The sequence below is a fragment of the Lissotriton vulgaris genome, chromosome 6, assembly GCF_964263255.1.
Source record: "Lissotriton vulgaris chromosome 6, aLisVul1.2, whole genome shotgun sequence".
Taxonomy (NCBI): domain Eukaryota; kingdom Metazoa; phylum Chordata; class Amphibia; order Caudata; family Salamandridae; genus Lissotriton; species Lissotriton vulgaris.
The window spans coordinates 1,045,686,793-1,045,704,833 of record NC_141694.1 but is presented as its reverse complement, the minus strand read 5'-3'; the positions used below and the strand labels follow the sequence as shown (position 1 = coordinate 1,045,704,833).

The window sequence follows — 18,041 nt, the reverse complement described above, 5'->3', positions numbered from 1 at the left end:
AGTGCACAGAGAACATCAGGTACTCTTCCTATGCTGAAGGGTCTTCTCACTCACACAGAGGAAATATTCGAAAACCCAGTGAGAGCCAGGGTGTTAAACCCAAGAATCGATAAAAAATACAAAGCGGCTCCAAAGGACCCAATATTTATTAGAGGGCATGTACCTCTAGATTCGCTGGTGGTCTCAAACGCTCGTAAAAGAGCAAACTCATTATCTACAGGAGAGGCTCCTCCACCAGATAAAGAGTCGAAGTTAATAGATGCATCAGGCAAAAGAGTAGCATCACAGGCAGCGAATAGCTGGCGTATAGCCAATACACAAGCACTACTCGCACGTTATGACAGGGCACATTACGATGAGTTAGAAAAACTTCTCACACATCTTCCAAAAGAACATCAGAAGAAGGCAGACCAATTAATACAGGAAGGTAAAATAATAACCAATACTTCCATTAAGTGTGCATTAGACGCAGCAGACACTGCAGCAAGGTCTATTAACACTAGTGTCATGCTAAGAAGGCACGCATGGCTTAGAATCTCAGGATTCAAACAAGAAGTACAAACAGCCCTACTGAACAAACCATTTGATCAGAAGACATTGTTTGGTTCAAGTACAGACGAGACATTAGAAAAGATGAAGAAAGATACGGAAACGGCTAAGTCAATGGGAGCATTGCAACAGCCAACGCACAGAGGTTCCTTTCGTAGATCCACCTATAGAGGGGGCTCAAAAAACACAGGAACAAATCAGCAATCCACATCTTTCACACCAACATCACCCAGAGGTAATTCAAGAGGTAGTTACAGAGGTAACAACAATAAGGGTAGAGGCCGCGGAAATAATAACAACCGCAACGCCTCAACACCAAAACAGTGACTTCATAGAACTCCCCCCAGACCACATAACACCGGTCGGGGGACGTCTATCACAGTTCCTACCTGTCTGGGAAAACATCACGTCAGACAAGTGGGTGAGACAAATTATCCAACATGGTTATTGCCTAGAACTCACAGCTACCCCACCAAACATCCCTCCCAAACAGCGTCCAATGAGTCAGGATCATCTGACATTGTTAAGAGAAGAAGTGCTAGCACTTCTACAAAAGCATGCAATAGAGAAGGTCCCAAAGGATCAACAAGGAACAGGAGTATACTCTCTATACTTCCTGATCCCCAAAAAGGACGGGTCCCTACGACCAATATTAGACCTCAGACCTCTCAATGCTTACATAAATTCGGAACACTTCCACATGGTCACGCTCCAACAAGTACTCCCTTTACTGAAGAAAGGGGACTTTCTTTCTACACTGGATCTAAAAGACGCTTACTTTCATATCCCAATTCACAAAGCCCACAGAAAATACCTAAGGTTTGTGTTAGAAGGACAACACTACCAGTTCAAAGTCCTTCCGTTCGGTGTCACAACAGCACCGAGAGTTTTCACAAAATGCCTAGCGGTGGTGGCAGCACACCTAAGAAGACAACAAATACATGTCTTCCCATACTTGGACGATTGGCTAATAAAGGCCAAATCAAAGGAAGAATGTCTTCACAACACACAGAAGACAATTCAATTGCTGCACCACCTAGGGTTTACGGTGAACTACAAAAAATCACACCTGCAACCAAACCAGATCCAGCAATACCTGGGGGCTACAGTAGACACAGAAAAGGCAATAGCATACCCCAACCCAATCAGAGTACAGACAATGGTCGGGTTAATACAAAGATTTCAACCACAACACTCACTACCAGCACGAGTGTTTATGCAACTATTAGGCATGATGTCCTCTTGCATACTGCTAATACCACATGCCAGACTACAAATGCGCCCACTACAAGAGTGTCTAGCGACACAGTGGAATCAGGCTCAAGGTCAGATTACAGATCTGGTGTTGGTAAACGACCGGACGTATCGCTCTCTGAAGTGGTGGAACACAGAAAACATTTCCAAGGGACGGTCGTTCCTAGAGCCAATTCCACAAGTAATAATAACAGCGGACGCATCGCTCTCTGGATGGGGAGCGCATATGGACAAATACACAGTACAGGGGAAGTGGAGTGCGCAGCAAAAGAAACTGCACATCAACTACCTAGAACTATTAGCAATATTTCTAGCACTAAAAGCTTTCCAAATGCAAATAACAAACAAGGCAGTCCTGATCAGAACAGACAACATGACTGCAATGTATTATATTCAAAAACAGGGGGGGACACACTCTCTCCAACTGTCCAAACTAGCACAGGACATATGGAGATGGGCCATTCCTCAAAAGATCTACCTGTTAGCGGAACACCTACCAGGAATTCAAAATCAAATAGCAGACATCCTAAGCAGACAGTCAGAACAAGTTCACGAATGGGAGCTGCACGACCAAATACTACAGCCATTCTTCCAAAAATGGGGGCAACCAGAGATAGATCTGTTTGCAAATCATCAGAACGCAAAATGCAAACAATTCGCATCCAGGTACCCACACCAAAGGTCCCAGGGCAATGCACTGTGGATAAATTGGTCCAACAAATTTGCTTACGCGTTCCCTCCTCTACCACTAATTCCATTACTGGTGAGGAAACTGCAGCAACACTCAATGACAATGATACTAGTGGCACCCACGTGGGCAAGACAGCCGTGGTTCACCACGCTGCTACAACTCTCACAAGTACCACATCAAAAGCTAAGGTTATTACCCATGTATCTTACACAGAACCATGGAGAAATAATGCACCCAGATCCCAAACAACTGAACCTAGCGATCTGGCTCCTGAGGTCATAGAGTTTGGGTATTTAGATTTACCACCAGAATGCATGGAAATCATTAAACAGGCAAGACGTCCTACCACCAGAGCATGCTACGCAGCAAAATGGAAGAGGTTTGCTATACACTGTAACAGTAAGCACATCAACCCTCTGGACGCATCCACTAAACAAATCATTTGCTATTTATTACACTTACAGCAATGTAACCTAGCATATACCTCTATCAGGGTTCATCTAGCAGCCATAGCGGCGTACCTACAAAACAGGCAACACCTGTCACTGTTTAAAGTACCAGCAATTAAAGCTTTCATGGAAGGACTCAAAAGAGTCATTCCACCAAGAAGACCACCTTCCCCAGTCTGGAATCTCAACATAGGGCTTACCAGACTAATGGGGCCACCCTTTGAACCTATGCATAGGTGTGAAATACAATTCCTCACATGGAAGGTGGCCTTCCTCATAGCTATCACGTCACTTAGAAGAGTAAGTGAACTGCAGGCTTTTACGATTCAAGAACCATTTATGCAGCTACACCAAAATAAAGTGGTTCTTAGAACAAACCCAAAATTCTTACCAAAGGTTATTTCAGCATTCCACATCAATCAGTCAGTGGAATTACCGGTTTTCTTTCCAAAACCACAAACAGTAGCGGAAAGAGCCCTACATACACTGGATGTTAGGAGGGCCATATTGTACTATATAGAAAGAACACAAACTTTCAGAAAGACAAAACAGCTATTTGTTGCGTTTTCTCCCACACATAAAGGCAATCCCATCTCCAAAGCGGGCATTGCCAGATGGATTGTAAAATGCATTCAAATATGCTACTTAAAGGCAAAGAGAACATTAACTGTTCCTCCTAGAGCTCACTCTACACGTAAACTAGGAGCATCTATGGCATTTCTGGGAAACATTCCACTAGATGACATATGCAAAGCGGCTACCTGGGTTACACCGCACACCTTCACAAAACACTATTGTGTAGATGTGCACACAACACAACAAGCTAGAGTGGGACAAGCAGTATTAAAAACATTGTTTCAGACAGTTGCAACAGACACGGGCGACCACCGCTAGGGAGAGAACTGCTGTATAGTCTATTCATAATGTACCATCTGCAGCCCATATGCCTCGAACGGAATATGCTACTTACCAGTATGCATCTGTTCTTGGCATAGAGGGCTGCAGAGTGGTACATGCCCTCCCTGCCTCCCCGGAAACCTGTGTCTGTTCCAACATTATCTTATTTAGATACACTTACATGGGCACTCTTATCTGTATTCTACTATACTACTCCATCTAACCCTACTATGGCAAAACAATCTAAGGATGGAGCCGATGCCCATGCGCACTACCAACTAAGGGAGGAGTCACCAAGATACAAAAGACTCTCCAAGAGAAAAACAAAGTGCAATCATCCGAGCCCAACACCAGATGGCGATCTATTCATAATGTACCACTCTGCAGCCCTCTATGCCAAGAACAGATGCCTACTGGTAAGTAGCATATTCCTTTGGCTAACAACTCTTTAGATCCCTCGCAATTTGGGTTTAGAGTAGTGGTCGAAGTGGGGAAAAAAAAAGTAGGGAAACTGTGGGTGGAGAATCAGGGGGTGGGAATAACCGAAGATTGAATCAGTGGGCAGAGTCGGGGGTGTGGCTAGAAATAGCAAAACATACCAATTTTTAGTACGTTTAGCATTTCACTGACCAGTTACAGCTTATGACGTTATTTAATTAAAACAATGGAGAAACATGTTTATTTGAGGTTTAATTCAGGAAAAAGCAAACGCTCATAGGGAATACAGGTTTATGTAAAGCGTGTGAAATATAAGCAGAAACAACATGTTACCTTAATGCTTTTACTCTCATTGTTCAGAAATCCACGATTATTTTTTGTCTCAAACATTGAGGTCATGAATACAGGGCTCCTCCTGTACACAAGTGTTAAGCAGGGCTCAAAAGAGAAAGGTACTCTTCAGGAGAATCTAGACTCACAGAAACCCACAAAGGCTCCTTCATATTCATGTCAGCCAGCTAGCTGCTCAATCATAATATAGCAAAAAGTACAACTGATGGACAGAATGCAGAACAATATCATACATTCACCCCAGTACAGAGATCTGGGCCTAAATCCATTGTTTCTTTGCTCACCATGCCATTCCAGTTTGGACCTAGCCATATGCAAATCAGTCTTGATCCTGCACCCAATGGGAACAGTCCAGCCCGAACTGCCAGGCCAGTTCCTTCCTGGACTGGAAACCAGCATCCTAGGACCGGTTTCGGGCTTTCAGCCCTCATCAGCCAGGATAGCTTGATTCCAGTGGCATGGAGAGCACGGGACTCATGTCTGAGCATACCTGTCCTACTCAGGTGACAAATGCAAAAAGAACAATTGATGGACAGAATGCAGAAAAATGTCATACATTCACCCCAGTTCAGAGATCTGGGCTTAAATCCATCGTTTTTTGCTCACCATGCCATCCAATTTGGACCCAGCCATATGCAAATCAGTCTAGATTCTGCCCCCAATGGGAACAGTTCTGTCCGAACTGCCAGGCCATATGTATTCAAGTGTCCTTTCATTCAGGAAGTGAACACAAAGCAGTACCCACTACACTATGCACATAACATATTGCTTTTTGATATGCATGGTACATGTTCTTTGCAGCAGGCTTATTGCCCCTCTGCACTACCTCAGATGAGTAAAACAGCCACTAGACAAGACATGCTCCCATCTCTCTCCAGCAGGTACATTGATCACCAAAGTTATCTTGGCACTTGTATTGTAGACCGAAACCTGCTGAATATACAAAGAAATTTGCAGTGTTTTTAAAACTCCTGCACTTGTACAAAACCAGTCTCCCCAAACTAAACTGGCCCCCTACCCTTCAAGTTGCCTTGGGAAATACCTGCTCCTGCCCTTTCACTGCTCCTGCCCAGTCAGTTCTCCTGCTCATGTTCGATCAACACTCCTGCCTCATCAATTCCCCTGTCCTGTCACTTCTCTCATCCGTCACTTCTCCTGCCCTGTTCCCTGCTCCTGCCCTGTTCCCTGCTCCTGCCCTGTTCCCTGCTCCTGCCCTGTTCACCGCTCCTGCCCTGTTCACCGCTCCTGCCCTGTTCACCGCTCCTGCCCTGTTCACCGCTCCTGCCCTGTTCACCGCTCCTGCCCTGTTCACCGCTCCTGCCCTGTTCACCGCTCCTACCCTGTTCACCGCCCCTGCCCTGTTCACCGCCCCTGCCCTGTTCACCGCCCCTGCCCTGTTCACCGCTCCTGCCCCGTTCACTGCTCCTGCCCCGTTCACTGCTCCTGCCCCGTTCACTGCTCCTGCCCCGTTCACTGCTCCTGCCCCGTTCACTGCTCCTGCCCCGTTCACTGCTCCTGCCCCGTTCACTGCTCCTGCCCCGTTCACTGCTCCTGCCCCGTTCACTGCTCCTGCCCCGTTCACTGCTCCTGCCCCGTTCACTGCTCCTGCCCCGTTCACTGCTCCTGCCCCGTTCACTGCTCCTGACCCGTTCACCGCTCCTGCCCTGTTCACCGCTCCTGCCCTGTTCACCGCTCCTGCCCTGTTCACCGCTCCTGCCCCGTTCACCGTTCCTGCCCCGTTCACCGTTCCTGCCCCGTTCACCGTTCCTGCCCCGTTCACCGTTCCTGCCCCGTTCACCGTTCCTGCCCCGTTCACCGTTCCTGCCCCGTTCACCGTTCCTGCCCCGTTCACCGTTCCTGCCCCGTTCACCGCTCCAGCCCCGTTCACCGCTCCAGCCCCGTTCACCGCTCCTGCCCCGTTCACCGCTCCTGCCCCGTTCACCGCTCCTGCCCCGTTCACCGCTCCTGCCCCGTTCACCGCTCCTGCCCCGTTCACCGCTCCTGCCCCTTTCACCGCTCCTGCCCCTTTCACCGCTCCTGCCCCTTTCACCGCTCCTGCACCGTCACCTGCACCATCACCTCTCCTGCCCGTCACCTCTCCTGCCCGTCACCTCTCCTGCCCGTCACCTCTCCTGCCAGTCACCTCTCCTGCCCGTCACCTCTCCTGCCCGTCACCTCCCCTGCCCGTCACCTCCCCTGCCCGTCACCTCTCCTGCCCGTCACCTCTCCTGCCCGTCACCTCCCCTGCCCCGTCACCTCCCCTGCCCCGTCACCTCCCCTGCCCCTTCACCTCCCCTGCCCCTTCACCTCCCCTGCCCCTTCACCTCCCCTGCCCCTTCACCTCCCCTGCCCCGTCACCTCCCCTGCCCCGTCACCTCCCCTGCCCCGTCACCTCCCCTGCCCCGTCACCTCCCCTGCCCCGTCACCTCCCCTGCCCCGTCACCTCTCCTGCACCTTCTTGATACGCATGTTCTGTGCATGACTCTCGAGCGTATTATAGCACCTCACCTAAAAAATTATTTGTGAATGAATTCACGGATCACTGCACATAGGTGGAACACGATTCGTCGAGATTTTCTTGTGCATGAGTCGTCCATTGACCAGTGGATGTACATAATATCTTCACAAACTAAATGATGACACTGAGAGCACTTGTGGTTCCAAATAGCTTAATCTTGGATGCACTACACCCAATGATGTCTTCCGCATACCTTCTCAAAAGGGTCAATCCATGCATGAAGTTGTTTAACTTGATGCTTGTTTCTAAAGCCGGTTTTAAGTGGTGTAGACATTGTAATCTACCGTGTATACCTTGTATATGTTACCAAGAAAAGTCTATTTCTTTGTATCATTTCCAGCCCTGAAGATTCGCGTGATGCGATGAAACACGTGTCGGCTGGTTGTTCTCAAGCTGTGACACATTAAACAAGGAAACCACGACGCTGTTGTCACTAAATGTCCATTTATTTTTCCTCAATCGCATATTACCTTGTATCACATTGTTGTTTCTCTGCAATTTTCGTTTAACTAGTAATGGCCACACAGTGACCGTTTATACTTTCTAAGTGTGTGCATAGGGCATGTCTTCTGTTGCACCTCTCCTGCCCCGTCACCTCTCCTGCCCCGTCACCTCTCCTGCCCCGTCACCTCTCCTGCCCCGTCACCTCTCCTGCCCAGTCACCTCTCCTGCCCCGTCACCTCTCCTGCCCCGTCACCTCTCCTGCCCCGTCACCTCTCCTGCCCCGTCACCTCTCCTGCCCCGTCACCTCTCCTGCCCCGTCACCTCTCCTGCCCCGTCACCTCTCCTGCCCCGTCACCTCTCCTGCCCCGTCACCTCTCCTGCCCCGTCACCTCTCCTGCCCCGTCACCTCTCCTGCCCCGTCACCTCTCCTGCCCCGTCACCTCTCCTGCCCCGTCACCTCTCCTGCCCCGTCACCTCTCCTGCCCCGTCACCTCTCCTGCCCCGTCACCTCTCCTGCCCCGTCACCTTGCCTGCCCCGTCACCTCGCCTGCCCCGTCACCTCGCCTGCCCCGTCACCTCGCCTGCCCCGTCACCTCGCCTGCCCCGTCACCTCGCCTGCCCCGTCACCTCGCCTGCCCCGTCACCTCGCCTGCCCCGTCACCTCGCCTGCCCCGTCACCTCGCCTGCCCCGTCACCTCGCCTGCCCCGTCACCTCGCCTGCCCCGTCACCTCGCCTGCCCCGTCACCTCGCCTGCCCCGTCACTTTTCCTGCCCCATCACTTTTCCTACCCCATCACCGCTCCTGCCCGTTCACTGCTCTTGCCCCATTCACTGCCCCTATCCGTTCACTGCTCCTGCTGGTTACCGCTCCTACCTATGCCTATTCACCGCTCCTGCCCCGTCACCTCTCCTTTCCTGTCACCTCTCCTGACCCATCACTGCTCCTGACACGTCAACTCTTCTGCCCCGTCACTTCTCCTATCCGTTACTTTTCCTGCCCGGTCACCTCTCCTGCCCTAGTGCCTTTCCTTTCCTGTTGCCTCTTCTGTCCGGTCACTGCTCCTGCCCAATTCACTCTGTGTACAACATTAACACATTTCACATGGTGTGAAGTTCCCCACTACTCTGTCTGGGGAAAGCTCCTCTGTAATCACCAACTCCGATCTCACTGGCACTTGATATGCTAAAGGCAGAGGGCGGGCGCATTGTCATTCTAAAGGGGGTAATCAGCCTCAATCGGAATGACAATGGGCCTGTCCTCGGTCTGTGCGAGCTCAGAGGGGGCGGGGGCTGCTGCAGCCTCTGGAGTTCACAGAGAAGTGGCAGCAGCCACTGGAATCTAATGAAAAAAGTTATTGTTTTTAAGTCGGACTATACTTGCCGTCCCGGGATGCTTTTTCAAAAGTAAGAAGTAGGGGAACGGACTGAAATATTTTTTAGAAGTAGGGGAACGCCATGCCCTTCCGTTCCCGCCCACTTCTACCACTGATTTAGAGCCTTTCACAGTATAGAGCTGGCTTTAATTAAATCTACAGAGGAAATTAGAGAGGCCGTGGATAGGGGAGGGAATGCCATCTTAATCCTCCTGGACCTATCCGCTGCCTTTGATACAGTCCATCATGGGGTCCTGCTGAACCGGCTTTCGGATATTGGAGTCAAGGGCTTAGCATGGAAATTGCTTCACTCCTTTCTGGCTGATAGGTCCCAGACGGTGGACCTAGATGGGAATGTTTCTGACCCCTTCTCGGTGTCCTGCGGGGTGCCACAGGGCTCTTCGTTGAGCCTCACGCTCTTTAATATCTAGGTGGCCCCCCTGGCCAACATCTGGTCATTTGAGTTCCAGCTCACCTCCTACGCGGATGACACTCAGATTGTGTTGTCGCTGACGGAGGAGCGGAAAGAGAAGCAGGGGACAGGTTTCAGATATGTATGAGCTCCATTTCCATCTGGATGTCATCTAATTGCTTAAAGCTCAATTCAGCAAAAACTTAGTTGATAAAGTTTGGCAACAATCCCCGGGTATGGACACCGGACTGGTGGCCTGAAGGGTTGTGATCCTGCCCTATACCCTCTAGGAAAGCCAAGAATCTGGGAGTCCTGGTGGATAACAAACTCACCATGGGGGACCAAGTGAATCGGGTAACTTCTGCCTGTTTTATGGTCCTCAGGATAATCAAAATAATCAAGCTCTTCCTCTCAGCCAGCAATCTTAGGACGGTTGTTACGGTTCGGATTTTGTCCCGCCTGGACTATTGCAACAGCCTCTATCTTAATGTACAGAAACAACGCATGTACAAGTTGCAACTGGTTAGAGGAGAGCTGAGGAAATTACATTGGCTTCCAATCCCACTTAGATCACGGTTTAAGGCCCTTTGTGTGGTCTTTAAGGCAGTGAACGGGATTGGCCCGGAGTTTCTTAAACATAGGCTCAATTGGTATGTCCCCAGCAGAACCCTGCATTCCTCCGGGTCTAAACTATTTCGAACTCCTATGTTTAGGAAAACTTACTGGGGAGGCCGAAGTTTCTTTCTCTACACCTCCAAAGCATGGAATGAGCTTCCGTTCCACCTCAGAAACGCCCCAGATCTTATCTCCTTTCGGAAGGTTTTGAAAACTTGGCTTTTCTCCGAATAATCAGTTCACTGTTTTTCGCAGGTAACTAGTACCCAGCGCCAGGACACCCTAGGGTAGCAGCGCGCTTTACAAGTTCTAATAACATAACATAACATCGGCATTTGACACCGTCAAACATGACAACTTGCTAGAGCTCCTGAAAAACAGAATGGGATTATCTGGATCTGTGCTTACCTGGTTTACATCTTTCCTACAAAATACATCTCAAAGATTCAAGGTCAATCAATCCATGTCCAACCCCGTTCCAGTCACGTTAGGAGTGCCGCAAGGCTCTTTCCTATCACCCACACTTTTCAACTTTTTCATGGAACCACTCACCAAACTTCTCAGTCTCTCCAAGATCCATTTCCATATGTATGCAGACGACACCCAACTCTACATCAAGATCCATTCACTTGAGGACATCAAAGCTCTCAACACAATGCTACAAAAAACTCAAAAATGTTTGGCTGAAAACCATTTGAAACTAAACTCACTCAAAACAGAGTTCCTCTTAATCGCCCCCCCCCCCCCCCCCCCAACAGATCATCCACCATTCTTGACTGGATGAAGCACCTAACAGCACTCAAAGGGCAACCTCTCATTGTCGAATCAGCAAAATCGTTGGGTGTGACACTGAACAGAAACCCAAAGATGCAGAAGCATATCAGCACCTCAACAAAAGGAGCAAATTACCACATGAACACCCTGCGAAAACTGAAACCCTTCCTGCCAGCAAACAACTTCAAAACAAGCAGTTCTAGCCCTAGTAATCCCAAGAGTGGAATATGGGGCTGTTACCCTCTGCGGTCTCCCCAGATAGACTACAGCCCCGTAAAGAGCCGCTATCAATTCAGCTGCAAGGCTCATCACAGGTTCAAAAAGAACATTGCACATCTCTCCAGACCTTAGAGCACTCAACTGGCTATCGTTTGAAGCTAGAATTCATCTGAAAATCGCATGTATGACGCACAAGGCCTTACGCCACAACTCTCCGAGCTACCTAGCTCAGAAACTGGTACTCTCCGCTGGTAACGGAGCATCCGGGAGCACCAAGATTCTCCTACGGAAACCACAACGATTTGCCAAGAAAAAGACTTACAACCGGACCTTCTCAGGAATGGCTCCCAGGATCTGGAATGCTTTGCCCACAGAAACAAGGCTGAACCCTTCCACTGCCTCCTTCAAAAAAGAAGTGAAAGCAATCCTCATGGGTAAATTCACGTGAACAACTTACTTATGACTGTTTTTTTCATTACTAGTATGTATTACTGAGCACCGTATATCTGAACCACCTATATTTGTACTTCACTAGACTTATAGTTGTTTCAAATATCTGTCATGTAAACCGCTCTGATACCCTCAAAGGTCTTGTTTGCGCTATATAAAACCTTCAAATAAACAAATAAATAACAAAGGAAGGAGTAGGTGAGTCCATCTGAGGGGCAGACTTCACACTAGTTTTGAAAGCAGGCAAGCATCTGACAGAAAGTTAGGTCTACAGCCCATTGCCCCAATCAAGATAGATGTGAAACTTTTCATGAAAGTCCTCACCACAGAATGGGCAAAGCCGTGGATGGTGAAAACAATAAACAATTAGAACCGCCTATGCTGCCACTTCTTTTATGAATTCAAGATGAGGAAAAGGAATTAAACAAGTCCCTCTGAACTACTCTTTCAGTTTGAATTGATCTTTTTTATTTTTATCAATTTTCAGAATTTTTTCAAGAAATGGAACGCCTGGGGGGCGTGGCTGGCAGCCGAGCATGGCGGCAGCCTAGAGAGTGAGCTCCGTAGTTAGAGCGGCCTCTCCATAAATCCGTGCACATATCCGACTATATCACGATCTCCATTGGAGGGACCCGACGCCCGGAACCGGGCAGAATCGGCGGCAGCAACTGCGGAGAAAATCCAACGCCGGACGGAGAAGTTCCTGCCGAAAGCGCCTGTGGCCTGAACAGTGGCCGAGATCCGGGGGCTGTCATCATCGAAGAGCCCGACCGGAAGTGAAGAGGACGTGGGCAGCACTTGCTGGAAACGTCCGACCGGAGCAAGAAGAGGCTGCGGTGACCCCAAAGACTGCTTGAATTACTACCCGGGACATCTCGGAGGAGCGGGAGCAGCAGTATAGAGAAAGAGGAGACACTGCTGCAGCTACAGTAAGCCGGACTGCGGGCTGTGATGTGTGAAGGGGACGGCTGTGAGACGGAGCGAGACGCCATCTTGCCATAGCGCGACAAAGCTACGAGATCGGGTGACCTCAAACGCCTGTAGCAGTAAGCGGCACCGTATGTGCGTACGGCGAGCGAGCTGCCCGATGAAGATACGGCCGCTTTGGTGACTGCCCCCGGGACCGACTTGAATAAAATATATAAATCCTGTGAATTTGCTGTCGCCTCGGCTGTCGGACCCGGTTGAGGTCCGAGGATTGGGTCCCGATGCTGTGCACTCTGCTGCTAATTACCCCGCTGGCGCTACTGGGAGGTCCTCAAACGGCATAAGAACCCGGAAAGTGACACAGAGAAGCCAAAGAGCCCTGGTGCCCGCCTGGCCACGCTGGCGCTGCAGCGCACCGACTCAGGGACAGACTCCGGCGGACTTCGAGGCAGTGACGGCCGCTTCAAAGACACACACGTTCCCGCAGTGAGTGGCGGACAGCACGGCCTACTTAATTAAATCCCTCGAATAGCTATTGCTGGAAGTTGACCCTCACACGAGGTCCCGCTTTGGCCTCCATTTGGACCGGGGGAAGAACGCTTGAAACAGCTGACATGGCAGCCTGATGCCTACATTATAGTCGCCGGGTGCGGGAAGGGCGCATGGACAGCGACAGATTTGATGCACAATCATTAACATCGGCCTGACACGCTTGTGGCCGACAGAGACATAAATTACACTGGGTGGCCTTCCACGGGAGTGATACAGGACACAGCATCGGTGAGAGAGGTGACTGTGTGCCCGTCGCGAACCACACGGCCTACCACCTATAATTTACCCGTGGAGGGGGGCCCCCAGCGCCAGGATTTCCCGCCAGATTGGGCATAAGGAGTGGCGCCAACAGAGACTGGATTGAGACACGGCAATACCTGCCTAATAGCGACTGAGAGAGCAATATGTACCCATTCACTCTAAGTGCAACAGGGCAGTGGTGGGCTACATCCCGGACACATACTAAATTGGTTTAGACCACCTCTCATATCTTCTTCCACGTTGCCACTCATAGGTTTTTTTAATTGTTTGACTCAGGGGGGTTGGATGTGGTACAATGACACCGACACATTGGACGGCACGCAAATGGTTCAGAGGTCTCACTTCATAGCGCAAACATATCTTCCTCTACAGAATGGAAATGGCACACTGGACACAGGCTGATACCCTGGGTGGGGACCTTCGCACAGGGCCGGTAGCACCACTGCAATTGATGTCTTGGAATGTGCGGGGATTGGGAGACAAGATTAAGCGGGGACTGGTTCTGCAGGGTATTCGAAGGGTGAGGCCCGCTTTAGTTCTTCTTCAGGAGACACACCTGGTGGGCGCAGCTAGTCGAGCACTAGATAGACGGGGTTATCATATGATAGTGCATTCAGAGTTCACCACAGGATCACACGGGACGGGTATACTGATGCGGAGGTCATCCCCGTTCATACTGCAGACTACTACCACGGATGACCAAGGCCGCTTTGCGGCGGCACATGGACAGTGGGAGGGCAGACCACTAAACATAGTGTCAGTCTACATTCCACCAGCACTCCATATGGTTGCCCTTCCGGACCTGGGGAAATTCATCCTGGAGCTCCCGGAAGGAGACCTTATTATAGGAGGTGACTTTGACACAGTTGCACATAACATGCAGGACAGATTCCCGGTCTGTACACAGACCTCGGGTCCCTCCCGCTTCAGTGAGTTTCTGGAGGCACAGGGGCTAATCGACGTCTGGAGGCAACTAATCCCTGATGGCCAGCAATACACCTACTACTCCACTGTACATAATAGTCTGTCTCGTATCGACTATTTCCTTGCCTTGGGCGATGGCCTCCTCACCATAGGTGACATGCAGATTAGACCAAGGGGCATCTCGGACCACTCTCCGCTTACATTAACTTTATCATGCCCGGAAAGGGCTCGAAAAAGAATATACCCTATTTTTCCGGGCTATCTCCAGATTCCGTCCATACGCAAGGAATTGAAAAAAGTAACTCAGTATTATTTTGCGGGAAATGCGGCCTCTGTAACATCACCTACGATCTTGTGGGAAGCCTACAAGACAGTGCTGAGAGGACAGGCCATCACGACCATTTCGGGACATAAACGTACACAAAAGAGGGAACTGCTAGACCTAGAGTTAAAACTTAATAGAACAAATGCGGCCCATATGGCGGACCAGACAGAAGACATGCTGCACGCACTTCGGCTCAGTCAGCAGCTCCATGACGACCACCTTAGACGAAGTATGGTCGAAAACATTGCGGCAACAGCACACAGAGTCTATGATACTGGGGATAAGGCGAGTAAGCTCCTGGCCTGGCTGGACAAAAAGAAAGGAGGTAAAATGAATATTCTTCAGTTGCGGGATTCCGAGGGGACGCTACACACGCGCCCATCAATGATAATAGAGACCCTAGCTGACCACTACTAGAAAGTATACACCCCGGGGGTTGAAATAACACAGGGAGCGGCGACAGCGGCTCTCCAAGGTGTGCCGACCCAGATTCTATCGCAAGAGGTGGTAGATGAGCTAGAAGCCGACCTATCCTCGGAAGAGATACAGTCAGCCATCAATGCGTTCCACTCCGGTAAAGCCCTGGGCCCTAACCGGATCCCTATTGAGTGGTATGAGGTAATGTCTGAAACGCTAAGTAAACCTTTACTAGCCATGTACACAGAAGGTTTGGAGCGAGAGATCCTGCCACTTGAGCAGCGTATGGCTAACATTGTGGTAATCCCGAAACCGGGCAAGCCGCCCACTGAGTGTACGTCCGAGGCCAAAATTCTGGCGAAACTACTGGCTACTAGACTAATGCCTCATCTCGCCCACTTGATCCATCCGGATCAATCGGGCTTTATGCCGCATAGGAGTACGGCGTTGAACCTCCGAAGAGTGCATGGAGCGTTGGCAAGAGCCCCATTATTAACGGGGCCAGCAGCCATCCTGTCGCTGGATGCCAGAATGGCGTTCGACTTGGTGGAATGGCGATACTTATTTGCAGTACTGGCCTACATGGGCTTCGGCCCCAAATTTATCTTGTGGATACGGCTCCTATACGCGAGTCCAGTGGCACACGTGGCAGCAAACGGCCATATTTCCCGCGAGATACCGTTGTCAAGGGGAACGAGGCAGGGATGCCCGCTCTCGCCTTTATTATTTGCTTTAGTCCTGGAACCGTTGGCCACTATCATTAGAGCTTCTCCGCTACTGAAAGGAATTCGCTGGGGAGACAACTGGGAGGATAGGATCTCCCTTTATGCTGACGACATGCTAATCTACTTGTCAGACCCAGAGAGAGAGTGCTTCTGGCACTGTGTGATACGCACGGACAGACCTCCGGATACACGATCAATTGGACGAAGTCGGTTATTTACGAACTTAGGGGTCCTCTACCGGATCTTCCCGCAGACTGCCCGTTGGCGATGGCGGGCGCCTCCTTCCGATACTTGGGAATCCACATCACCCGAGACGACAAGGTCTTTTCTGAACTGAACTTGCTGCCACCGCTTACTAGACTTAGGTCTGACGTGAGGCACTGGAAGGCCCTTCCTCTGACGTTGCTGGGGCGTGCAGCGCTGTTCAAAATTATGGCGCTGCCACGTTTCCTTTATGTATTGGAAAATACACCGACTCTGGTGCCACCCTCATACCTCCGAAAAGTAACGGCTGAGGTGACCGGCCTGCTGTGGGGCGACCGCCCATCTCGTGTAGCGCACATGAAGCTCATCCGTGGCTGGTACGACGGTGGAATAGCTCTGCCGAATATACAATTATACTACTGGGTGGCACAGCTGAAGGTTATTAACCAATGGCTGCATGCCCCACAGTACGATCCGGCCTATCTAGCAGACAGAGCACAGCTGGGCACGCACAGTCTATTGGCCCCGCTGTACCACAGGGGACTAGCGGCGAAACTGACGGGCCCGACCAAACACACAGTGGCGCTATGGCACAAGACACATGCGAGGCTCAAATAGGGGGGTGCTATAACAAAACTTACACCTCTATGGGACACCAAGGCGCTGGGTCATTTAAGACGTAGTAAGGGGTTCACCCAATGGAACAATATAGGCATCTCCACGGTAGGAGACATGTGGACAAAAGAAGGGGATCACCCCTTCGAGCACCTCCAGCAGCAATATAACCTAGGCCCTAACGAAACTTACCGCTATATCCAACTACGTCATGCGCTGCTGACGGCGATCGAGACGGGTGCGGAAGTCCGGGAATCCTCCCCGCTGGAGGATCGCCTGCTTACAGACTATATACAAGCTAGCGCCACCTCCCTCACTTATCAAAAGCTATTAAATAATCTGCCTGACTCCTTGCTTAAACTGAGGGAGAAATGGGAGGGCGAACTGGGTGAAATAGATGAGACGGACTGGAACGCTGCGATGGCCTCTCCGAGGGAGGCGGGCATATCGGCTCGATTCCGGCTGGTACAGTTTAAGATATTACACAGGGTCTACTTCACGAGGGTCACTTTACACAAACTGTACAGAGCGGACCACCCATACTGTCTCAGGGGCTGCGGGGAGGAGGGCACACTGTTACATACACTTTGGGAGTGTCCGACTATTTCAGAATACTGGCGACAGGTGCTACGTACCATTTCCCAAACTCTAGATATCCATTACACCTGATCCACGCTCGTGCCTATTGAATGTATGGGGACCGAATGACATGACACGCCAGGGGCAACAGTGGGCCATTGTCGGCATCATGGTAGCCAAGCGAGATATAGCTCAAAAATGGGGGGCGGCAGATGCACCAACATTGGCGCAATGGTGCAGGAATATGGATATGCTTCTAGTGGTTGAGCGAGCAGTGTATAAAATGAGAGCTAACCCTCGCAAGTGGAATAAGATCTGGATGCCATGGAACAGCTACAGGGGAGACCTGTGTGAACCTCTACCAGAGGACGACATAGATAGTTCGGAGGATGAAGAAGATGTAGTCTAACTAATTCGCTATCTAGACACCCATAACAGATATAAGGGAATGACAGGCTGGCCTGCCAGTTCTTCTAAGGGGCCCCGGGGACTAGTTGGGTGCCTTAGCGAGTGTGCCGATGTGGGAGAAGGGAAACATAGTTGAAAAAGTATAAGCTGATCATCGAACCTAATGAGTCATGTTTAGTTTTGGTTATAAAATAAAGAAGTGAGACGGAATTTGATTCATCAAGAAATTGATACCAAGCTCTCTGCTGTAATGTTAATGAATTGCTGCCGGACCGAAGGTTGTCGGCTGAATAGCTGTGTATTATATGTGGTAAACTATCGCAAAGTGTTGCAGCCAGCCTCCGGGTTGTAGGCAAATGCTGTGTATAATGAGCAACCGTCAATTAAAGTCTTACACCTAAAAAAAAATTTTTTTTAAATCGAACGCCTTACAAAGTCGCAATGATCATCACAAAAAGTATCATAAAGAATGTATTTCTCCCCCACGAAAGAACTCCAACCCTTTGGGATCAAAATCAACAGACTTTCATCACCATTCTCTCTGGCATACTCTCATATAGTGTCACATTCATACTTGTGTTTGACTCATTCCCACAAACATACACTCATCCTTTCTTTATTCACACCAAACCCTCCCTGGGGCACCTAAACAAAACCTTTTTTTAAATAC

The 18,041-nt window shown here is 50.0% G+C and overlaps 1 protein-coding gene across 2 annotated transcripts in view; it reads left to right on the top strand.

Annotated features, from left to right (window-relative positions):
• The window catches only part of PHF10 (PHD finger protein 10), a 678,055-nt gene that overhangs the window by 42,939 nt on the left and 617,075 nt on the right, over window positions 1–18,041 (top strand). The gene's annotated exons all lie outside the window — the stretch shown is intronic.